At 42.0% G+C, this 26,201-nt stretch overlaps 1 pseudogene; it reads right to left on the bottom strand.

Moving 5' to 3' along the window:
- Positions 1 to 23,949, bottom strand: part of LOC142163886 (uncharacterized) — a 92,595-nt pseudogene extending 68,646 nt beyond the window's left edge.
- Positions 23,950 to 26,201: the final 2,252 nt, after the last annotated feature.

Raw genomic sequence — 26,201 nt, 5'->3', positions numbered from 1 at the left:
ATCATAGATATTCCATAGCATCCATGAAAGGCTAAAGTAATAACTCATACCATGAGCCATAGATCGGAAGATAGCTTAAGCCTACATAAAGGTTGATTAGAAGGAAGAGGAAACTAAAGAGTTACATCAACTAAGAAAATCAGGAGTCTGATTATTGGACCCGAAAAATTTTAGACATCATGATTGAGAACATTGCAGAATCACTCTTAATATCAAAGGTACAAGAGTGATAGTACAATAGCCATATTTTATAATGGCTCTATGATAAATCCTGTGAGAAGAGTACCATCCTCATAAGAAGTCAGTACGAAGATTTCACCGGATTGTGTATGCACCAGAGGTGCAAGTATTATAATAGAGCTTCAAGTTATGGACGTGAATTACACCTAGATGGAAGGGAGGTCATGAAAGAGACAGAAGATACAATGCGAGATTCAACGTACGAGATATTCAAAGGCAGAAGATCGTGAATAGTCCATACATCGGATAAAAGGGCTAGAAGCACGGGGATTCATTATCTAGGAATAATAGTGGCATCGTCAGTAGCATATCTTCCAGCCTATGGTCTAGGTATCGAAAAGCCTGACTAAGAGAGTAAAGAAGAGTTAGAGGTGATGTGATGTCTTGCTTGATGTTCCAAAATGACATAAGGAAATCTATGATGCAAGCAAGTTGAAAGGTTACAAGTAATATAAATAGATATGTGTAGGTCGCAAGCTATTGTATGGTGAAGCGACAAGGTTCTACAAGGCAGGAGTAAGGATAAGAACAGGCGAGTGAGAAGGTAACGAAAATGGATGTGTCCTCAGAATTAAGCCCATGAAAATAAGAAGAGCAAATGGTTTCTCTAAGTTATACAAAGCTCACTATAGCCTGAATGAACTCAAAGGAGTCTAAGACTAATAGAATTTAGAAGTGATGGAATGCAGCCCTGGTAATAGAATGAGGGTGTAATTGTGATAGATAAAGGATGACATTTGGGCCTTTGATTGAGTGATGATCTGACAAAGAAAAGAAAGGGATCTCATGAATTAGACAGGATTAAATTACCCACGCAAGGTGAATCACATTGGGATGTTGTGAGATACGGTTATGAATGCATGGTATCGCCCCAGGTGGATCAGTCTAATCATTTCAGTTGCTCCCCGATGAAACGTGAACCCTAGTGGAAGTGTTACATAAAAGGTTAAGTTATCAGGGTTAGATTATAGATCAATATTGGGGTGAATCAATAATGGATGGATAAAAGTTATAAATTATGAGATGAGATTAGGCCGTCATTCTTAAGATGAACAGTAATATGGAAGCATTAAAGGACATAGATTTATATATATTGGATAAGCAATGAAAGCAACCTGGAATTTGGTAGCAGACCTTAGTAACGAGAAATCGAGGTCAGAGTTATGGTATAATATGACCTACTTAGATACAGTACAGTCATACGGATGGATAACTAGGTCTATGAAATAAGATATGGCAATATTCATAAGTTCGACAAAGTACCGACCGAAGAACTTCAATACACCTATAGATGCCCAGAGGGACATCTTGTCAAGTTCTGTATATGTTCCCAAAGTAAGGTCTAAAGATTGGCTAAAATCTGAAGGGAAGAGTCGCATAGGAACACATACAAGGAAAAAGTCCTACAGGCTGCATGACAGAAGGTAGCAACAGTTACGAGATTGGAAGGATTCCGACGACAATTCGTGGTATGAAAAGGAGGCCTAAAAGGGGGGAATTCCTTGGCCTTTGGATTTATTCACAGAACACTTGCCTAGATGGCAAGGAGAGTAATAAAGTATTCGGAAGACATAGGCTATGAAAATGATAAGTACACCAGTCAACATTCGAGGACGAATGTTCCAAAGGGGGAAATGATGTTACACCCCATGTTTTCGTACGTGAATGTATGCCATAAGTAAATTGATGAAAGCTTGGAAATGAGATGTTACATCCCGCATTTTTCGTACGTTAAAGTTTTGTCGTAAGTTAATCGACGTAAGTTCAGGAATGAGATTATTTTAAGATTATAAGCATTCTATGCTATTTCAAACAAGTAATGAGTAAATTCGTGAAGGTAAGAAGGTAAGCAAATCAAAGAAAATGAACTTCGTCGAAGTTTGACAATTTGGGATAAAATACGGCCCGAGCTAAAATATCCGGTATTTATGGACTAGTACCATACAAGGTATCACATGGCCATGATAGTAAGGTGTATAAGGTGTGTTAAAAGTAAGTAGTATTTGAAGTAAGGTGAGATAATTCTTAATTATGCGGATAATTGATTAATTCTTGGATAATGGAATATTACCCACTTAATTAATGAATTATTTGGATAATGATGGGAAAGACCAACGTGGCAGCAAGCCACTCTTTAACCAAATGACTCTTAAGTCATTAAAAGAGGTGGCAAAAATTTAGTAGATTACGTGACATTACTCATCAAATAAGTGGGCCACACCCACTATAAAAGCTTTCCTACACTAGTGTTATATTTCATTTCCTAATATCAAAAGATCAAGAACAAAAGAGTGGCTGGTCGAAATAAATCCTTCAAAGAGCAAAATAACTCCCTACATCATTAAAGAGAATGGAAAATGTTTGCATTAAGGTGATGACTCCACAGAGAGCTATTGCAACGTGAATTACAAATATTTACAAAGAATTCATTTGAACATTTACAAAGCTATTGCAACGTGAATTACAAACTCTAAGGGAGCACGATAAAATATTTCTCAAAAATATCATACAGGTTCTTCCCTACTTCGATCATCCATTACGTGTTTTCGCAAAAGAGAATCGATTCAGGTATGATAAGGCTACCCTTTCTTTCCTCTTGGCATGATCCAAATGATACAAATGAAACGAGCAAAAATACGTAACTTTTATAAATGACTCTATTCATAGAAATATTAGGAGTGTCTATATTCTTGATTCCCTATGTGAATTATTATTATATCTTCTATTCATGGGTCTCAGAAAAATATGTATTTGATAAAATTTATCCGCTAGGCATATTATTTTTATGACTTTTCGAGAAAATATTATTAACATATTTCTTATGCAATTCATGCATTCATACATATACATTGACCCATGACCAGATGGCGTTATATACGCGTATATATGTATATTATATGTATATGGAATATGGGAAAAGGTTATGGCATTATATACGCACCACCACCTGATCAGCTGGCGTACGTTGATGATTTGCCCACAGTCGCCGAAATGATATGACGGGATACCTTCAGAGGCTTGATGATGTTATGAAAACATATATCTATGCATGGTATGAGATTTATACGCATATGCATGGCATTATAAAAATGAAATGATTCACAGAGCTATGCAGACGTACATGTCGAGTATTTTACTCCATGTTTCTCTCATGTCTATTATTTACTGGTTTTCATTCCTTACATACTTGGTACATTATTTTTACTGATGTCCCTTTTGCCTAGGGACGCTGCGTTTCATGCCCGTAGGTCTCGATAGATAGGTCGAGAGTCCTCCAATTAGGCGATCAGCTCAGCAGAAGATATTGGTGCACTCCATTTGCTCCGGAGTTGCTTGTTTGGTCAGTATAATTTAGATGTGTATGGTTTGGTATATTGGGGCTTTGTCCCGATCGTTATGACAGTTATATATTCTTAGAGGCTTGTAGATAGATGTCATCTATATGAAAAATTCTATGGCCTTGTCGGCATATGTTTTGAGTTTATTAATGATCATGTTGGCCTATTAGGCCCGTATGTCACGTGTATATGATGATATAATAAAAAAGATATGTTACGTTGGTACTCGGTTGAGTAAGGCAACGGGTGCCTGTCGCGGCCCATCGGTTTGGGTCATGACATATATGCATCGTTTAATTCGGATTTAAATGGAGGAAATCAAAAAAATTTCAAAATCTTCCAAAAACAAAAATTTAAGATTTGGTGGTCGAGTTGTTATCAGAATTGGATAAAATTGGTATGGTTGAACTCGCATCGGAATGGGTGTTCGGATTCCATGAAAATTATGTTGGGTTCCAAGAGGCAGGCCCCGCATTGACATTTTAGAATAAATTTTCAAGTCAACGTTTTATTATCCAAAATTATTTTTGATGAATTTTAATAAAGTGTTATAATTAATTTGGATAGATTTGACCATTCCGGAGTTCAATTCAAGCAAGAAGGTAATTTTAGAATATCGGCATAACTTCGAAAAAGGTAAGTATCTTGCCTAACCTTGAGTGAGGGAAATTCCCCTTAGGCATTGAGCCTTATGTGCAATTTGTGTAATTGAAAACCATGTACGTGAGGAGACGAGTACGTACTTGATTTATATATGCAAATTACATTGGTTAAGATCCTTAGACACCCTTATGTATTAAATTGGAAATTATTAGTACTTATTAAATCCTTTAATTATCTTGCCTAAATCCTTGTTTTATTGGATTTGTTTTTATATGATGATTTAGTGTGATTGCCACCTTGATTTTTATGTGAAATATTATTTTGTTGAGTTGTTCACTCCCGGATATATTTGTTAAGATTTTGTGCACATTATGGTCGAGCCATGGGCTCCTTATTGTGGAAATTAATGTATTGTTGAATTTTGTGGCGAGTTGTAATATTTGAGCACTTGATGTGCAAATCTGTGATATGTTATAATGTTTGAGCACTTGAGGTGCAATTTATGAGATGTGATATTGGCACGTTATATTGTGGGGAGGTTTTGTTCGGGTATTTGCTTGAGGTTTCCGTCGTGCTATTATTACTATTGATTTATGCATATGTGGCGTGACAAGGCACGCTATATACATAGATATGTGGGTTTGCGCATGTGGTTAGACAAGGTGGGAATATTATTATGCGCTTGCGGCGAGACAAGGTGGGCATTTACTTTATTATTACGCACGTGGCGAGACAAGGTGGGCTATGTCGGGAATTGAATTGTGATGATTTGTGATAGCCTGGGGGCATTGTTGTTTCTTGCATATTTACTTTGGGACTACCAGGAGGCACCTCGGGAGATCCCCCTGTCTTGCATATTTACTTTGGGACTATGAGGCGGTACCTCGGGAGATTCCTCTGTCTTGCATATTTACTTTTGGGACTACGAGAGATCCCCTGTTGAGCATTTACTTTTGGGACTATGAGACGGTATCTCAGGAGTGCCCTTTGTTGACATCTCTCTATGGTTGTACTTATCTTTGGTTATTTTGTATTTCTGTGATAGGTCAATCCTTGTGATCTGCCGTGATGTATTAATTGATTTTTACTATGTGTAACGACCCAACTTGTCGTTTTAAGAATTAACGCCCAGTTCTACGACTTAAGGTCTAGAGCAGCTTCGTATTATGTGTATTGACTTCGTGCACGGTTGAATTCAGTTACCGGATGATTCAGGGTGATTTGGGATACTTGGTCCCTAAAACGGATGCTTAAGTCTTAGGATTTTGACCGTAGTCGAAAATGTGTGAAAACGACTCCAAAATGGAGTTCGGTTGGTTTCGTTAGCTCCGTTGGGTGATTTTGGACTCAGGAGTGTGTCCGGAAAATTATTTGGAGGTCCGTAGTGGAATTAAGCTTAAAATAGCGAAAGTCAAATTTTTGGAAAGTTTGACCGGGGGGTTGACTTTTTGATATCGGGGTCGAAATCCGATTCTGGAAATTTGAATAGCTTCGTTATGTCAATTATGACTTGTGTGCAAAATTTGAAGTCATTCTGAATTGATTTGATGTGTTTCGGCATAAGATATAGAATTTGAAAGTTCAAAGTTCATAGATTTTGATTTGAGGTGTGATTCATCGTTTTGATGTTGTTCGATGTAATTTGAGGCCTCGAGCAAGTCTGTGTTATGTTATAGGACTGGATGGTGTGATTGGACGGGGTCCCGAGGGGCTCGGGTGAGTTTCGGGGTGGTTTCAGACCATTTCTAGGCCATTTATAGCTGCTACTTTTTAGCTACAGCAGTATGCTATACGATCGCGTGGAATTGGCCGCGATCGCGAAGCACAAAATGGGGGAAAATGGCCAGTGAATCGCGATCGCGGAAGGCCTTTCACGATCGCGTAGAGGATATTTTCTGCTGCACTGACCTAACTTTGGAAGCTTATATATCGCAATCTATAAGGAATTTGGAGATGATCCAAAGACAAAAGTTGTAGCCCTTTGTGTTTAGCTTTCAGAAAGGTAAGCCATTTGTCATTTGGAGTTGTGCACAAAAAGTTATGGTAGATATACTACAGGCTGTCCGCGAAGAGTTTTGAAATCTCTGTTGCATAGGGCTGAATTTGGAAGCTTATATCTCAAAATATATAAGGAATTGGGAGATTAGCAACAAATGAAAGTTATAGTCCTTTGAATCTAGTTTTCAGAAAGTTAACCATTCATCATTTGGAGTTTTGTACAAAACGTTATGACCATTATACTAGTGGTTGTCCGAAAGAGTTGGGGAGATTGTTCTTTGCAAAATCTTCCAAAAATGAAAATTTAAGATTTGGAGGTCGAGTTGTTATCGGAATTTGATAAAATTGGTATGGTTGAACTCGTATCGGAATGGGTGTTCGGATTTCATGAAAATTATGTCAGGTTCCGAGGGGCGGGTCTCGCATTTACTTTTGTTGATTTTTTGGAATAAATTTTTAAGTCGACGTATTATTATCCGGAATTGTTTTCAATGAATTTTAATGGAGTTATACAATTAATTTGGATAGATTTGGGCAGTCTGGAGGTTAATTCAAGAAAGGATGCGATTTTGGAATATCGGCATAACTTCAAAAAGGTAAGTGTCTTGCTTAACCTCGAGTGGGAGAATTACCCCTTAGGCATCGAGTCTTATGTGCCATTTGTGAAATGTGAAGTCGAGTACGCGAGGTGATGAGTACGTACTATCAAGACCCGAAATTTCCCACCGACGGGACCGTGATGGCGCCTAACATTTCACTTGCTAGGCAAGTCAATGTTAGAAAAACCGTTAAACCAATTCCTTATTTCCATTCACTAAATAACAATAATTAACTAAGATAACTCAATTTGAGGTCAGATTCCAAAACTAATTACATATTCAGGCTCGGGGGTGAATGGGTAAAAGGATTTTGGTTCGAACCTTGGGTTTTGACTAAGCGGGCCCGGGGTCGATTTTTCGACTTTTTGGAGAAAAATTTTGAAAATTTAATTTATGAAAAATAATTGATTCCTTTAGCAATATTTGATATTATTGAGTCATTTTTGAATAGATACGAGTGGTTTGGAGGTGAATTCCAAAGGAAAAGCTGTGATTGAGAATTAAGTGGCCTTCGGAGTGAGGTAAGTGGCGTGTCTAACTTTGGCTTGCTACGTGTTTGGTTGTTAAATACGATGTATAGGTGAGGTGACGAGCATCTATGCATCGTTGTCGAGTCATAGAATCCAAGTGAAATTCTATTCTTGTCTATTTTGTAGCCTTAAATTCTACTATCCATGCTTATCGGGTTATTTGAAATGATGGGTGACTCATATCTGATTTCACTGAGATTTGGTAACTTTCGAATATTGATTCAAGGTTGAGATTACATTGTGCTATTGATTACGGGTAAAATACTGGTTTCTTTGTGATACTCTTATTCCCCAAATTCCCGAAATTCCTAGTTTCTACCCTAACCCCTAAATCTACCATGAAAACTCTAGATTTTAGGTTGAAAATTCAAGAAATGTAATGGGTAATTGAAAGAAAATGGTTTAGAATCACTTACCAACAATTTGGGGAAGAAATGGCTCTTGAAAAATTGCCTCTCACCGTTTGATTTTTGAGAAAATGAATTTTTGTCTAAAATCCCATTTTTGGATTCTGTTAAGTGCTGGGCGACAGTGTTTATCGCGTCCGCGAGAGAACTGTCATGTTCGCGAAGGGTACTGGCTGCCAAGCCTACGCGTTTGAGAGACCCAGCTCACATTCGCGATGGTTACTCCCCCTTGGCCTTCGCGTTCGCAAGGCATTGCTCGCGTTCACGATGAAGGAACGGCTGACTCCCCCTCCCAAATGCCTAACACTATGCCTTCACGACGGGCTTGTCACATTCGCGAAGGGTAACGCCCCCATCGCTTCGCGTTCGCGAAGAAGAAATCTTCAGCTGCCCAGTTTACTCTTCTCGTTCGCGAGAGTACCTTCGTGAACACGAAGAAGGACATGCCAGAACACCTGCTGCTGCAAAATACCAGATTTCCAAAGTCCAAAACATCCCGTAGCCTTTCCGAAACTCACCCGAGCCCTCGGGGCTCCAAACCAAATATGCACACAAGTATAAAAATATCATACGAACTTACTCGCGCGATTAAATCGCCAAAAATAACACCTAGAACTACGAATGTAGCACCAAATCAAATGAAATTCTCAAGAACACTTAAAAATTTCTATTTTCTCAACTCGACGTCTGAATCAACTCCGTTTCTCACCAAATTTCACAGACAAGTCTTAAATATCATAATGAACCTGTACCGGGCTCCTGAACCAGAATACGGACCTGGCACTAACAATGCCAAACATCAATCAATTCTTAAAAATAATTAATTTTTAGACTTTTTATTTTTTATCAAAAATTCATAACTTGAGCTAACGACCTCCGAATTCGATTCCGGGCATACGCCCAAGTCCCATAATTCCATACGGACCCAGCGGGACCGTCAAAACACGAATCCAGACCCGTTTACAAAAAGGTTGACTGAAGTCATCTAAAATTAACCTTTAAGGAATAAATTCTTATTTTTATCAATTTTCAACATAAAAGCTTTCCGGAAACCTGACCGGACTGCGCACGCAAATTGAGGAGTGTAAAAATGAGATTTTTAAGGCTTAAGAGCGCAGATTCGAGTTCTAAAACATAAGATGACCTTTTGGGTCATCACATTCTCCACCTATAAAACTACCGTTCGTCCTCGAACGGACATAGAAAAGTACCTGGGCTGGTTAAATGGTGGGGATATCGACTCCACATATCGGACTCGGACTCCTAAGTAGTTGCTTCAATAGGCTAACCTCTCCACTGCACTCGAAATGAAGGGTAACTCTTTGATCTCAACTGGCGAACTTGCCAGGCTAGAATTGCCACCGGCTTCTCCTCGTAAGTCAAATCATTGTCCAACTGGAAAGAGCTGAAATCTAACACATGGGATAGATCGACGTGATACTTTCGAAGCATGGACACATGGAATACCAGATGAACAGCTGCTAAACTAGGTGGCAACATAGCCTGTAAGCCACTCTCCCACTCTCTCCAGAATCTCAAAAGGTCCGATATACCTAGGGCTCAACTTGCCCTTCTTTCCGAACCTTATGACACCCTTCATAGGTGATACCCGAAGTAACACTCTCTCTCTGACCATGAATGCAACATCACGAACTCTACGGTCGGCATAACTCTTCTACCTGGACTGAGCTGTGCGAAGTCGATCCTGAATAATCTTGACCTTATCCAAGGCATCCTGTACTAAGTATGTGCCCAACAACCGAGCCTCTCCCGGCTCGAACCACCCAACTGGCGACCGACACCGCCTACCATATAATGCCTCATAGGGAGCCATCTAAATGCTCGACTGGTAGCTGTTGTTGTAGGCGAACTCTGCAAGGGGCAAGAACTGATCCCACGATCCTCCGAAGTCTATAACACAAGCGCGAAGCATATCCTCCAAGATCTGAATAGTACACTCGGACTGTCTATCCGTCTGAGGATGAAATGTTGTGCTCAACTCAACCCGCGTACCCAATTCACGCTGAACTTCCCTCCAAAAGTGCGAGGTTAACTGTGCACCTCAATCAGAAATGATAGACACAGGCATACCGTGAAGACGGACGATCTCACGAATGTAAATATCTGCCAACCACTCTGAGGAATAGGTAGCTGCTATAGGAATGAAATGCGCTGACTTAGTCAGCCTGTCCACAATGACCCAAACTGCATCGAACTTCCTCTGAGTCCGTTGGAGTCCAACAATAAAATTCATAGTGATACGCTCCCACTTCCACTCAGGAATTTCTAACCTCTGAAGTAAACCACCAGGTCTCTAATGCTCACACTTTACCTGCTGTCAATTTAGGCACCTAGCTATATAGGCAACTATGTCCTTCTTCATTCGCCTCCACCAATAATGTTGCCTCAAGTCCTGATACATCTTGGCAGCGCCCGGATGAATAAAATACCGGGAACTGTGGGACTCTTCAAGGATAAACTCACGAAGTCCATCCACATTAGGCACACATATACGACCCTACATCCTCAAAACTCCGTCATCTCCAACAGTAACCTGCTTGGCACCACTGTACCGCACTGTGTCTTTAAGGACAAGTAAATGCTGATCGTCATCCTGCCGATCTCTGATGCGCTCAAACAAAGAAGACCGAGCGACTGTACAAGCTAGAACACGGCTGGGCTCAGAAACATCTAACCTCACGAACTGGTTGGCCAAGGCCTGAACATCCAATGCAAGCATTCTCTCACCAACTGGAATATATGCAAGGCTACCCATACTGACTGACTTTTTACTCAAAGCATCAGCCACCACGTTGGCCTTCTCGGGATAATATAATATGGTGATATCATAGTCTTTCAATAGCTCCAGCCACCTCCTTTGCCTTAAATTGAGTTCCTTCTGCTTGAACAAATACTGCAAGCTCCAATGATCAGTGAATACCTCACATGGCACGCCGTAAAGATAGTACCTCCAAATCTTCAGCACGTGAACAATGGCTGCCAGTTCTAGATCATGAACAGGGTAATTCTTCTCGTGAACCTTCAGCTGCCGTGAAGCATATGCAATAACCTTGCCACCCTGCATCAATACCTGCTCCCAGACCAATACGAGATGCATCACAGTATACTGTATAAAATCCTGAACCCGTGGGTAACACCAATACCGGTGCCGTAGTCAAAGCAGTCTTGAGCTTCTGAAAGCTCGCTTCACACTCGTCTGACCACCTGAACGGGGCACCCTTTTGGGTCAATCTAGTCAACGGGGCTGCTATGGATGAAAACCCATCCACAAATCGACGGTAATAGCCCGCCAAACCTAGGAAACTATGGATCTCTGTAGCTGATATGGGTCTAGGCCAGTTCTGAACTGCCTCAATCTTCTTAGGATCCACCTGAATACCCTATGCTGATACAACGTGACCCAAGAAAGCAACTGAACTCAACCAAAACTCGCATTTTGAGAACTTAGCATATAACTGGCTGTCTTTCAGAGTCTGAAGAAAGATCCGAAGGTGCTGCTCATGCTCCTCTCGACTGTGGGAGTAGATCAAGATACCATCAATAAACACAACCACAAAGGAATCCAAGTAGGGTTTGAACACCCGGTTCATCAAATCAATGAATGCTGCTGGGGCATTTGTCAGCCCAAATGACATCACTAGATATAATGCCCATATCGAGTCCAAAAAGCTGTCTTAGGAATATCGGATGCCTTAATCCTCAACTAATGGTAGCCAAATCTCAAATCAATCTTTGAAAATACCTTGGCACCCTGAAACTGATCTAATAAATCATCAATCTTCGGCAATGGATACTTGTTCTTGATGGTGACTTTGTTCAACTACCAATAATCTATACACATCCTCATCGATCCATCTTTCTTCTTCGCAAACAACACAGCTGCACCCCAGGGTGAGACACTAGGTCTAATGAAGCCCTTATCAAGCAAATCTTGCAACTACTCCTTCAATTCTATCAACTCTGGCGGGGCCATGCGATATGGCGGAATGGAAATAGGCTGAGTGCCCACAGCCAAATCAATGCAAAAATTAATATCCCTATCGGGTGGCATCCCCGATAGGTCTGCAGGAAACACCTCTGGAAACTCACAAACAACTGGCATCGAATCTATGGAAGGAACCTCCGCACTAGAATCGCGGACATAAGCCAAATAAGCTAGACACCCCTTCTCGACCATATGCTGAGCTTTCACATAAGAGATAACCCTGCTGGCAGAATGGTCAAGATTCCCTCTCCTAGAGATAACCCTGCTGGCAGAATGGCCAAGATTCCCTCTCCACTCTAATCGATGCAACCCCCGCAAGGCTAAGGTCACCGTCTTGGCGTGACAATCTAGTATAGCATGATAAGGTGACAGCCAATCCATACCTAGTATGACATCAAAATCAAGTATGTCGAGAAGTAGAAGATCTACACGAGTCTCAAGACTCCCAAGGGTGACCACACATAAACGATAAACACGATCTACAATAATAGCATCTCCCACTGGTGTGGACACATACACCGGAGCACTCAAAGAATCACGGGGCACAACCAAATAGGAAGCAAAATAGGATGACACATAGGAGTAAGTAGATCCCGGATCAAATAGAATCGAATCATCTCTACTGCAAACTGAAACAGTACCTGTGATAACAACGTCAGATGACTCAACCTCAAGCCTGGCTGGGAAAGCATAACACCGGGGCTGGGCCCCACCACCCTGAACTACTTCCCTAGGACGGCCTCTAACTGGCTGGTCTCCACCTCTAACGGCCTGACCTCCACCTCTGACAGTCTGGCCTCTACCTCTGGCTGCCTGACCCCTGCCTCTTGCTGGTTGAGCAGGTGGTGCAGCAACTGGTGCCGGAAACATGGCACGAGAACTCTGATGCTGTGAGCTGCCCGTTGCCCGTTACCCGAGGGCAAAATCTAGCAATGTGCCTCGGATCACCACAAGTATAACATAACTTCGGCTGCTGTGACTGCTGACCCTGAAACTGACCTTGTCGACCTGAATAACCACCCTGATAACTCTGGAGTGGAGGTGTACTAATAGGAGCTGGTGGTGCACTGTAGGCTAGTTGGTCGGAATAATGCATCTGAGGGCTACGACCACCTGAGGCACCATGGGATGCCTGGAGCGCTGAATAAAATGGCCTGGGAGGATGGCCTCTACCAAAAGTACTCCTGTCTCTAGGCGAGGCACCGCTGAACTTACTGGAATGACGAGGTCTCTTGTCAGACCCCTGACCTCCCTCAGTAAGAACCAGTTCGACTCGTCTGGCGATATTAGCAGTCGCCTGAAAAGAAATCTCACTCCCAATCTCCTTAGCCATCTGCAATCTGATAAGCTGAGCAAGTCCATCAATAAATCTCCTCACCCTTTCTCTCTCGGTGGGAAGCAGAAGAATAGCATGACGGGCCAAATCCACAAAACGGGTCTCATACTGAGTAACAGTCATACTGCCCTACTGGAGATGCTCAAACTGACGGCGACGCTCCTCTCTCAATGTGATAGGCAGAAACTTCTTTATGAAGAGCTGAGAGAAATGGTCCCAAGTAAGAGCAGGCGACCCAGCTGGTCTGGTCAACAAGTAATCTCTCCACCATTTCTTGGCGGAACCAGTCATCTGAAATACAGCAAAATCGACCCTATTGGTCTCCACTATACCCATGTTCCGTAGAACCTCGTGACAGCTGTCAAGATACTCTTGGGGATCCTTTGAAGGAGCACCACTGAAGTCAATAGGAAAGAGCTTGATAAACCTGTCCAATCTCCATAAAGCCACAGAAGACATAGCCGGACCATCTCCGACCTGTGTCGCAATAACCGGCTGAACTAATCCGACTGGCTGAGCTACTGGAGCCTAATACTAGGGAGCTATCTGCTCCGAAGCGGGAGTGGTGGGAGTCTGGGCTCCTCCTCCAGCCTGAGAGACTGCTGGTGCCATGGGAAATCCGCCCGTCTGGGCCACACTCTCCATAAGGCCTACCAAACGGACCAAAGTGTCCTGAAGTACTGGGGTAGCAATGAACTCCTCCGGAATGCGAGCTGGTTCGGCAGGAACAGTTTGAGCGGGAACCTCCTCGTCAAGCTCTATCTGAGGCTCCACTGCTGGGGTTGTTGCTTGGGCTCTAGGCTGAGCCCTGCCCCTGCCTTAGCCTCTGGCACGGCCTCGGCCTCGACCTCTGTCCCGCGTAGGAGCTACCGCTGGAGGCTCTGGCTGATGCTCAGCTGAGGAAGCAGTATGTGTTTTCGCCATCTGCGAGAGAATAAGAGTAGAAGAGTTCAATCAGTATTGAGAAAGCAAAATCGCACGACAGAGAAAAATAGAAGTGAAACTTGTTCCTAAACTTCTTAGCCTCTGGAAGATAAGAACAAACGTCTCCGTGCCGATCCTCCAGACTCTACTAAGCTTGCTCATGAATCGTGAGACCTAAGCAACCTAGTGCTCTGATACCAACTGTCACAACAAGAAATTTCCCACAGACAGGAACGTGATGGCGCCTAACATTTCACTTGCTAGGCAAGCCAACGTTAGAAAAATTGTTAAACCAATTCCTTATTTCCATTAAGTAAATAACAATAATTAACTAAGATGAAATATAATACGTGCGGAATATCATAAAACTTTATTAATTACTACCACCCGGATCTGGAGTCACAATTCACGAGCATTCTAAAATTTACTACAAGTAATAGTCTGAAAGAAATACAACTGGCTGAATGAAAGAAAACAGTAGGACATAAAAGATAGACGGGGATTTCAATGTCTGTGAACGCCGACAGATCTATCTTGAGTCTCCGGACAGCGGACCAGTAGAAAATCTCGATCAACCTGAGCCGGTATCAAAATCTGCACAGAAAGTGCAGAGTGCAGCATCAGTACAACCGACCCCATGTACTGGTAAGGGTCGAGCCTAACCTCGGCGAAGTAGTGATGAGGCTAGGATAAGACACCCACATATAACCTGAACAGTATAATCATGCTAATGGAAATAACAGTAAATATAGCAATAACGCAGAAATAATGGGAAGGGGACATACAGTGGGGGAATACAACATAAAGAGTGAGAATAATGAAAAGACAGAATTAAAGAGAAAATCCTTAAACGAATTGAGCAATTAAAACAACAAAGGAAAACTTCACGGCATCACCCTTCGTGCTTTTACTCTCAACCTCACCAAATAAATAAATAGAACGGCACGACATTACCCTTCGTGATTTTACTCTCAACCTCACCAAATAAATAAATAGAACGGCACGGCATCACCCTTCTTGCTTTTCACTCTTCCTCACAATATAAATAATGCATAAAGGCATCACCCTTCGTGCTTTACTCTCTTCCTCACAATATAAATAATGCATGCATGACATCACCCTTCGTGCTTTATACTCCTCCTCACCAATCACAAAATCAATAACAATGGATAGATAAGAGTATCACAAAGAAACCAGTATTTTAACTTTAATCAATAGCACAATGTAATCTCAACCTTGAATCAATATTCGAAAGTTACAAAATCTCAGTGAAATGAGATATGAGTCACCTATCATTTCAAATAACCCGATAAGTATGGATAGTAGAATTTAAGGCTACACCATAGACAAGAATACACTCGCATGATATGACTCGACAACGACGCATAGATGCTGGTCACCTCACCTATACATCGTATCTAACAACCAAACACGTAGAAAATGAACACATAATACCTATTCCCTCAAGCAAAAGTTAGACACGACACTTACCTCGCTCCGAAGGCCACTTAATTCTTAATCACATCTTTTCCTTTGGAATTAACCTCCAAATCACTCGTATCTATTAAAATTGACTCAATAATATCAAATATTTCTAAAGGAATCAATTATTTTTCATAAATTAAATTTCCCAAATTTTCCTCCAAAAAGTCAAAAAATCGACCCCGGGCCCGCTTGGTCCAAACCCGAGGTTCAGACCAAAATTCTTTTACCTATTCACCTCCGAGCCCGAATATGTAATTAGTTTTGGAATCCGACCTCAAATTGAGGTCTAAATCCCCAAATTCCCTAAAGCCCTAGTTTCTACCCTAACCCCTAATTCTACCATGAGAACTCTAGATTTTTTGTTGAAAATTCAAGAAATGTAATGGGTAATTGAAAGAAAATGGTTTAGAATCACTTACCAACAATTTAGGGAAGAAATGGCTCTTGAAAAATCGCCTCTCACCATTTGGTTTTTGAGAAAATGAATTTTTGGCTAAAATTCCGTTTTTGGATTCTGTTAAGTGCTGTGCGGCAGTGTTCATCGCATTCGCGAGAGCACTGTCGCGTTCGCGAAGGGTACTGCCTTCCAAGCCTACTCGTTCGCGAGACCCAAATCGCGTTTGCGATGGTTACTCGCCCCGGGCCTTCGCATTCGCGAGGCATTGCTCGCGTTCGCGACCAAGCCTTCGCGTTCGCGAAGAAGAAATCTTCAGCTGCCTAGTTTACTTTTCGCGTTCGCGAGAGTACCTTCGTGAAAGTGAAGAAGGACATGCCAGAACACCTGCTGCAGCAAAATACCAGATTTTCAAAGTCCAAAACATCCTGTGGCCTATCCGAAACTCACCCGAGCCCTCGGGGCTCCAAACTAAACATGCACACAAGTCTAAAAATATCATACGAACTTGCTCGCATGATTAAATCGCCAAAATAACACCTAGAACTACTAATTTAGCACCAAATCAAATGAAATTTTCAAGAACACTTTAAAATTTCTATTTTCTCAACTGGACGTCTGAATCATGTCAAATCAACTTTGTTTCTCACAAAATTTTATAGACAAGTCTTAAATATCATAATGAACCTGTACCGGCCTCCGGAACCAAAATATGGACCCGGCACTAACAATGCCAAATATCAATCAATTCTTAAAAACAATTAATTTTCAGACTTTTAATTGTTTATCAAAAATTCATAACTTGAGCTAGGGACCTCCGAATTTGATTTTGGGCATATGCCCAGGTCTCATAATTCGATACGGACCCACCGGGACCGTCAAAATACAGATCCGGGCCCGTTTATCAAAAATATTTACCGAAGTCAACTAAAATCAACTTTTAAGGCATAAATTCTTATTTTCATCAATTTTCAACATAAAAGCTTTCGGGGCTTATATGTGCAGATTCGAGTTCTAAAACATAAGATGACCTTTTGCGAGACAAGGTGGGCTATGCCGGGAATTGAATTGTGATGATTTGTGATAGTCTGGGGGCATTGTTGTTTGTTGCATATTTACTTTGGGACTACGAGGCGGTACCTCAGGAGATCCCCCCGTCTTGTATATTTACTTTGGGACTACAAGGCGGTACTTTGGGAGATCCCCATATCTTGCATATTTACTTTTGGGACTACGAGACGGTATCTCGGGAGATCCCCTGTTGAGCATTTACTTTTGGGACTACGAGACGGTATCTCGGGAGTGCCCTTTGTTGACATCTCTCTATGGTTGTACTTGTGTTTGGTTATTTTGTATTTCCGTGATAGGTCAATCCTTGTGATCTGCCGTGATGTATTATTTGATTTTTACTATGTGTTTGTATTCCTTGTTATATTGTGTTGGCTTGGGATTTTTAGCACGAAACCCTGAAGATTTATATTCCTGATTTTTACCAATTTTTGGATGACTGAGCTGTTTTAAATAAAAGAAGTTACTATTATGTTTGAAATTAATAAGTTTTACATCCGAAGCAATAGATTATCTGATGTTTTATTTAAATTAAAATGTCATTTTTCTTTACTCAAACTATTTCTAAAATAAATTCATTTCTTTGTTGAATTCTTACTTGGTTTAAAAAAAAATTGTAACTTTACTTTATTGAAAAAAAATTAATCGTGCGGATCTTATGTATTGAAATATTTGGCACGAGAGTTGTTCGTGCGGTTGTGATAGAGATATGGGCACGAGGTGTCGTGAGAATATAAAAGGGGATCGAGGACCGTATTTTATGATTATGCTAAGAGATATTTATTTGGAAGAGTTTTATATTCGAAGGATACTCATTTGAGGAAATATATTCGAAGGGTATTTATTTGAAGAGATTATATGTGAAAGACTTGTTTAATTGGTTGTTCTTGTGTTTCTTATTCGTCTGAGTAATAATTATGGTATTTTTGCTGCATTACTATATATAGCACTAGTGGAATATTGTTGCTGTCACTGCTATTTGTTTTCGATTATTTTGGTATGGCACAGGTTATTTGACTAGTGAGTGTCTTGACAGTAGCTCGTCACTACTCCACTGAGGTTAGTCTTGATACTTACTGGGTACCGACTGTGGTGTACTCATACTACACTTCTACACATGTTTGTGCAGAGCCATGTAATGTGGAGTCAGTTGACCGATCGCTAGCAGTACGGATCTTGTTGTGGAGACTCAAGGTAAACCTGTTGCTGTGTTCACTAGCTTCGGAGTCACCTTCTGATATTGTACTTGCACTGTTTTATATCTATTTCAAACAGTTGTATTTATAGGCTTTCTAGTAACTCAGTAGAGCTTATGACTTTTACTACCGATTTTGGGATTGTAAGTATTGTATAGAGATTCATATTTCGTATTTGTCAGTTGTTATTTAATATTGTTATTATTTCAGTAAATGTTAGGCTTACCTACTCCCTAAGACTAGGTGCCATCACGACATACTACGGAGGACGATTTGGGTCGTGACATCTGGGTTCGTGGGTGCTACGAGTCATAAGCGAGTTTAGTCGGGTCTTGCGGATCGGTACAGAGACGTCTGCACTGTTACGCCCCGAACCTAGGAGCGAGACAAGCGCCCGATGCCTCACCTAACCTGGCGTACCAAATTGCGACTAAGGGACTCTGAACACATAATGTCATACTTTGGCCATGGGGCCAGCTTGCAAGACAATTTCCAAAGCAAAATATAAAACTGAATGGATACTAGCGCTAACTAAACATCAATATAAAGCTAGGCTGAAAAGGCCGTCATAGCTACTACAGCTGACAAACCACCAAATTATACATACCAGGCCTACAAACCCAACATACTGCACTAACCAACAGGATATGTCTACAAGCCTCTACTGATAGATATATTGTGATCGGAACAGGGCCCCGACCTACCCATATTACATATATAAATACATACATAAGATGCACACAAAAACCTAGACCCGATAACTCCGAAGGATGTGGAGCTTACCGATCAGGCTAAACTCTGGAAACACCTACTGAGGAGGTCTACTCGTCTGTCTATCTGAACCTGCATGCATGAAATGCAGCGTCCCCGGAAAAGGGGCGTCAGTACGAAATAATGTACCGAGTATGTAAGGCAATAACATAACTGAAAATCGAAACTGAACTGATAATATAATAATTGGAAGTAACTGGGAGTCAAAGATGATCTGGAGATATACTTACCTGTTGATACTGACTCAAATCCTTCAATATAGTAAGTAAAATAATTGTACGGCCTTATAAGGCTCGGTATATATAACTGCTCTGCCGTAGTAGGCTCGCTCATAGGCGCTCGGCCATACTAGGCTATGTATCTCGACCATGCTGGGCTCGCTCATAGGCGCTCGGCCACAGTAGGCTCGGTATATAACTTTCCATCTGATCAGAGGTTGCCCAATAGGGGCCTGCCCATCGATTATAGCTCGATGGTAATGAAAATACTGTAATACTGTATATATAGGCTTGCTGCTCCCTTGACTGGAAGAAGACAATACTAAATTGAATATAGAGTCTCGATAAGGAATAATATTGTAACTTATGAGACTAGAATAGTGTGAATAAATTCATGAATATGAACTTCTCTTTTTGTCTCATTACTAACACATGTAGCTACGAGATCATGCCAAAATGAAGGAAGGCTTAGCCTTAACATACCTTATCACAATCTTTCCAATCACCAAGTTGAACTCACCTCTTCGCACCTTAATCTACAAGAATGATAATAATACTATCATTAAGTTACGAAAGGTACAACTATCGCACAACGAACGACAAACCTATTTTGTATTAAAACGGGCAGCATCTCCCCTATAATCCTTACTTCCTCCAAATTCAAGATAACACCAACAATACACGAACAGAACAATAAAAACATATATACATCATTTTCCAGCCCTATATACACCATCAAATACTACAAAACAGCCCAACACACCCCAATCTCTTCGTACACAAAACGACCACCGTAGTAGTCTCAAACGACCCGAAAATGTTATGACGAACAACCATCCAACCACCCTAAATTTATATGGTGTTTATAAACCCCCTTCCTCCTCCAAAACACCACAAAATAGTAGTAAAACACGCAGCCCAACAGCAACACAAATCAGTCCACAAAACAGTCCGCTACAAGTGAATAACTCGAACTCACGGCTTCCGATCACCGTCCCGTGAGTTCTTACAAGTATAGAACGACTTACCATGAATTTACAGAAGAAAAATTGGATGAAAGAGAGCAGTAAACTCACCTTATTTGTTGGATAACTCAGCTCTTATCTTGGTTCTTCAAACTCTAGGTTTTACCTCCAATTAGAACTTGAAAGGGAGAGAAAATCAATTAGGGTTTGTGGGAAATTTTTGGGAGGATTCTTTGCAGAGCTTATGTCTGGTTATTATGCTCTATTTTAAGTCTAATATATGAAGAAAATAGGCCCTTAAAAGGCCTCTTTGGACGACCCGAAATGGCCCATTTTTTTGGGCTCTCATTTAAGCAAGTAGGTGACACACCTACTTGTCACCTAGCAGCTTGCGCAGTATCGCACAAATGCCCATATCTTTCTACTCCAATGTCGTATTGACAAACGGTTTAATGCGTTGGAAAATAGACTCATAGATATTTAATTTGATGGGTGGAACACCCAATAACTCTAAGTATATTGGGAGAAAATCGCAGTTACATTTTACCCAAAGTTTCAGTAAAACTTATGAATGTAACTTGTGATGACTTTCATCGACTTTTGTTCCACAACTCGCTTGACTTCAAAACATAACACACGGATGTCATACGACTAATATAAATCATAACATAATCTCCTTATCATGTTAAGCACCCTAGTCTCACCCCAAAGGTATATGTTATAACATTCCCGACTTGTCGACTTTCGACGAAACATTATTTTCTTCAATTGCTTTAGCTTTTGAACCGTCCAACCCTCTTTGTACTTGTTATTCATGATCTTCAATATTTGTAACCTCAGAGGTAACATGATTAAATTACTTTATATACTTTTAAATATTATCTCATTTTTGGTCCTACATTAGTTTGCTTACGATGCATTTTTATGTACGAAAATATAGGGTGTAACATCATTCCCCCCTTGGAAACATTCATCCTCGAATGTTTACTCTTAGAGACTTTGGAGACTTTTGCCAGAGTATCCTTCGTCCACTAGGTTAAAACCAACCTGTACGTAGCCAGAAAACATACTATGCATGCCACACATGGCCAATGTTGATAAATAGCAACACTTTGCCTCACCAACCGTAAATCATAAATACTAAAAGTGAAAAATAAAAGCTTACCTGCTGACCTGCTAGCCTGAATAGAGCTGTGTTGTAGCATCCCATCTCGAGCCATATCTTCAGTTTGAAATAGGTGGGGGTATTTAGACTTCATTTCTTCCTCCGATTCCTACGTCATCTCTTCTACATTCTTGCTCCTCCACAAAACCTTTACGGAAGCTACCTCCTTATTTTGTAGATTGCGGATTTGTCGGTCTAGGATGGCAACTGGAATTTCCTCGTATGACAAGTCCTCTGTAATCTGTACATCATCCGTGGGCACCACTCAGGTAGGATCGCCAATGCACTTCCGTAGCATAGATACGTGAAAAACCGGATCGACATACTCCAATTCTGAGGGCAACTCTAACTCATAAGCTACTTGGCCCACTCTCCGAATGATCCTATAAGGCCCAATATACCGTGGGCTAAGCTTGCCTTTCTTGCCAAACCTCATCACGCCCTTCATAGGTGATACCTTTAAGAATACCCAGTCATTAATCCTGAACTCTAAGTCTCGTCGCCGCATGTCAGAATATGACTTCTGATGACTCTGAGCTGTCAACAGTCGCTCCCGGATAAGCTTTACTTTCTCCATGGCCTGTTGAACCAGGTCTGGCCCATATAACCCAGATTCCCAAACATCAAACCACCCTATAGGAGATCTGCACTTACGCCCATACAAAGCCTCGTACGGAGCCATCTGAATACTGGAGTGGTAACTGTTATTATATGCAAACTCGACAAGAGGTAGATGTTCATCCCAACTTCTTTTAAAATCCAACACACATACTCGTAACATATCCTCGAGCGTCTGAATTGTGTGCTCGGCTTGTCCATTAGTCTGTGGATGAAAAGCTGTGCTGAGATTCACCAGAGTCCCTAGACCTCTCTGAAATGACCTCCAAGAATATGCTGTAAACTGAGCCCCACGGTCAGATATAATAGAAACTGGTACTCCGTGTAGCCACACTATCTCCTTAATATATAACTTTGCATAATCTTCTACTGTATATGTAGATCTGACCGGTAGGAAGTGAGCTGATTTCGTGAGCCTATCGACTATCACCCATATGGAATCGAACTTACGATTAGAACGAGGTAAACCCGTGATAAAGTCCATGTTTATCGCCTCCTATTTCCATGTCGGGATCTCTATAGTCTGCATTAGCCCTCCAGGCTTCTGGTGCTCTACCTTCACTTGCTGGCAACTAGTACATTGGGCGACAAACTCAGCAATGTTCTTCTTCATATCATTCCACCAGTACACATCCTTAATGTCATGATACATCTTCGTCGACCCAGGATGGATGGAATACCATGAATAATGTGCCTCTGACATAATCCTGTCTCGTAGCCCTGCTACATCTGGAACACACAAACGACCCCTATATCTGAGAACCCCATCTCCCTTTAGCTCTAACAGTGGCTTCTTCTGCTGCGGAACTCGCTCTCTCAGCTCGACAAACTCTGGGTCCTCGTACTGCCTTTCCTTGACTTTCGCTATGAGGGATGATTTTGTAGTGTTTTGGAGTACAACTCCACCATCCTCAGAATCTACTAACCGAACCCCCAACGAAGACAATTGATGAATCTCTCTAGCTAATTGTCTTTTCTCGGGCTCTACATGTGCTAAGCTACCCATAGATCGGCGACTTAATGCATCTGCTACAACATTAGCTTTCCCTGGATGGTAGAGAATGTTAACATCGTAATCTTTCAATAACTCAAGCCATCGCCTCTGTCGCAAATTCAACTCTTTCTGCTTGAAGATATATTGTAGGCTTTTATGATCAGTAAATACATCAACATGAACACCATATAAATAACGCCGCCATATCTTAAGTGCATGGACAACCGCAGCTAACTCGAGGTCATGGGTCGGATAATTCCTCTCGTGCTTCCTCAACTGCCTTGAAGCATACGCAATTACCTTCCCATGTTGCATCAGGACACATCCTAACCTGACACCTGATGCATCACAATACACGGCATAACCCTCTAGACCCTCTGGAAGTGTTAGAACTGGAGCTGAGGTCAACCTGTTCTTAAGCTCTTGGAAACTCCGCTCGCAAGCCTCTGTCCATTGAAACTTAGTTTCTTTCTGTGTCAACTTCGTCAATGGTGCCGAAAGGGAAGAAAAACCCTCTACGAACCTCCGATAGTATCCTGCTAAGCCTAAAAAGCTACGAACCTCTGTCGGAGTGGTAGGTCTAGGCCAAGATTTCACGGCCTCAATCTTCTGAGTGTCCACCTTTATCCCTTCATCTGATACAATATGCCCCAAGAATGCTACAGACTTCAACCAGAACTCACATTTAGAAAACTTAGCATACAACTTACGATCACGGAGGGTTTGGAGTATCGCTCGCAGGTGGTCCACATGCTCATCCTCTGAACGGGAATAAACCAGAATATCATCAATAAATACTATCATGAAGAGATCTAAAAATGGCTGGAATAGGCTATTCATCAAGTCCATAAATACAGCGGGTGCATTAGTCAACCCGAAGGACATGACTAGGAACTCGAAGTGGCCATATCGGGTCCTGAAGGCTGTCTTCGGAATATCTTTTTCCCAAACTCTGACCTGGTGGTACCCCGACCTCAAATCTATCTTTGAAAAGCATCTAGCCCCTGCAACTGATCAAACAAGTCATCGATCCTTGGAAGTGGATACTTATTCTTAATAGTTACCTTGTTTAACTGCCTATAATCGATACACATCCTCAGCGAGCCGTCCTTCTTCCGCACAAATAGTACTAGTGCACCCCAATGTGAGGTACTGGGCCTGATGTAACCTTTCTCCAGCAAATCTTTTAACTGCTCCTTCAACTCCTTCAATTCGCCAGGTGCCATTCTATACGGAGGGATGGATATTGGTTGAGTTCCTAGAAGCAAATCGATGCTAAAATCAATCTCTCGCTCTGGAGGAATACCTGGAAGCTCATCTTGAAACACATCTGCATACTCTTTGACTACGGGAATAGACTGAAGTGTAGGTATCTCAGCATCTGCATCTCTAACTCGCACAATATGATAAATGCACCCTTTTGCGATCATTTTCCTCGCCTTCAGATAGGAAATAAACCTACCTCAGGGTGTTGGTATATTACCTACCCATTCAAGGATTGGCTCACCCGGAAAATGAAATATGGCTGCCTTTGCTCGGCAATCAACTGTGGCATAGCAAGCTGCCAACCAGTCCATGCCCATGATAGCATCAAAATCCATCATCTCTAGCTCAACTAGGTCAGCTGAGGTCTGACGACTACAAATTGTCACCGTACAACCTCGGTAAACCCGTCTAGCAATAATCGATTCTCCGACCGGTGTAGATACCGCAAAAGGATCACTTAGTATTTCAGGCACTATACCAAACTTCCTCGCGACAAATGGGGTAATATACGATAAAGTAGATCCTGGGTCTATCAAAGCATAAGCATCGTGAGAGCAAATGGTTAATATTCCTATCACAACGTCTGGTGAAGACTCTTGGACCTGTCGACCCGCTAAAGCATAGATACGGTTCTGATTACCACTTGAACTGGAACCTCTACCTCTGCCCCGACCTCTACCAGCCGAAGACTGAGACTCGCGCCCTGAAGGATGCACGGACATAGATGATCCTGTTACTGAACTCGCTGGTTGTGCCATTCCCCCCAAATCTCTATTTGGGCAATCCCGCATCATATGCCCTGGACGCCCACATGTATAACAAGCATCAGAACCTGCTCGGCATTGGCCCAAGTGTCCTCTACCACATATGTCACACCGTGGAGGAAATGACCATGTCTGCGCAGATCCTCACTGTCGCTGCAAACCCGACACCCGTGAGCTCTCACCTGGTCCTGACTAAGTATAGCGGTCATACCTGTAACCCTGTAACTGAGGTGGCGGAGGCCTAGGTGGCCGTCCGAAGTACTGGGTCCTATAACTACCTTGAGATTGCTCCTGAGACCTGGGAAATCTCATCCTCTTACGTTGCCCTTGCTCAGCCCTCTCTGTACCCTGCTGCCGACGCCTACCCCTTTCTATATTCTGGGCGAATGCCTGAATCCGGGAGATATCCATACTATCCTGCAATGCAGCGGTGGCACATGCCTCGGTTAACTCTGGGGCTAACCCTGCTATAAACCTGTGAATCCTGTCCCGCATAGTAGCAACTATGGATGGTGCATATCTGGCCAATGAGTCAAAATGGAGACTATACTCTCGAACACTCATATTACCCTGCTTGAGGGCTAGAAACTGATCGACTCGAGCCTGTCGGATCTCCCGCAGTAAGTACTGGTCAAGGAAGGCATCTGAAAAATTCTCCCAAATAGCTGGAGGTGCATCACATCCCCTGGACCTCTCCCATCCCTCGTACCAAAGGATGGCTATATCTCGGAGTCAAAAAGCTGCTAGCTCAACTGCCTCTTTCTCCGTGGCATGCATAACACGAAAGATCCTGTGAAGCTGATCTATGAAATCCTGCGGGTCCTCCCTCTGATCTATCCCCGTGAACTCTGGGGGACTCAAAGCAATAAACTCTCGGACCCTTGAACTCCCAGACCCCTCAGAAGTTCCTGCACTAGCTGATGCCCTAGCCTGTTGCTGGGTAGCTACCAACTGTGTCAACAAATGCACCGCATTCCTCAAGTCCTGATCTGATAGAAGTGGAGGGGGAACTGGATGTGCGGTTTCCCTAGGAATCTCCGTAGTTGGTGGAGGAGCCGGTAATGGCTGAGTAGGGGTCTCACCTTGAGCCTTAGACTGGGCCCCATCTACTGGGGGTACCCTGCTGGTCCCCTCACCTACTGATGTATCTCTCCTCTGGCTAGCCGTAGTCTTCCTAGTCACCGTCATCTGTGCATGCAAACACCAACACATAAGTTTAATTCAAATTTCCTATAACTCAGTTCTGTAGCACGATTTAGATTTCAAAGAAGGGTAACCAACTCCTAAATGCCCTGTAGTGCCCTGCTTATATAATG

The sequence above is a fragment of the Nicotiana tabacum genome, chromosome 9 (genome assembly GCF_000715075.1).
Source record: "Nicotiana tabacum cultivar K326 chromosome 9, ASM71507v2, whole genome shotgun sequence".
Classification (NCBI taxonomy): Eukaryota; Viridiplantae; Streptophyta; class Magnoliopsida; order Solanales; family Solanaceae; genus Nicotiana; species Nicotiana tabacum.
The sequence above is the reverse complement of the archived record's forward strand: the minus strand, read 5'-3'. Positions and strand labels throughout refer to the sequence as shown.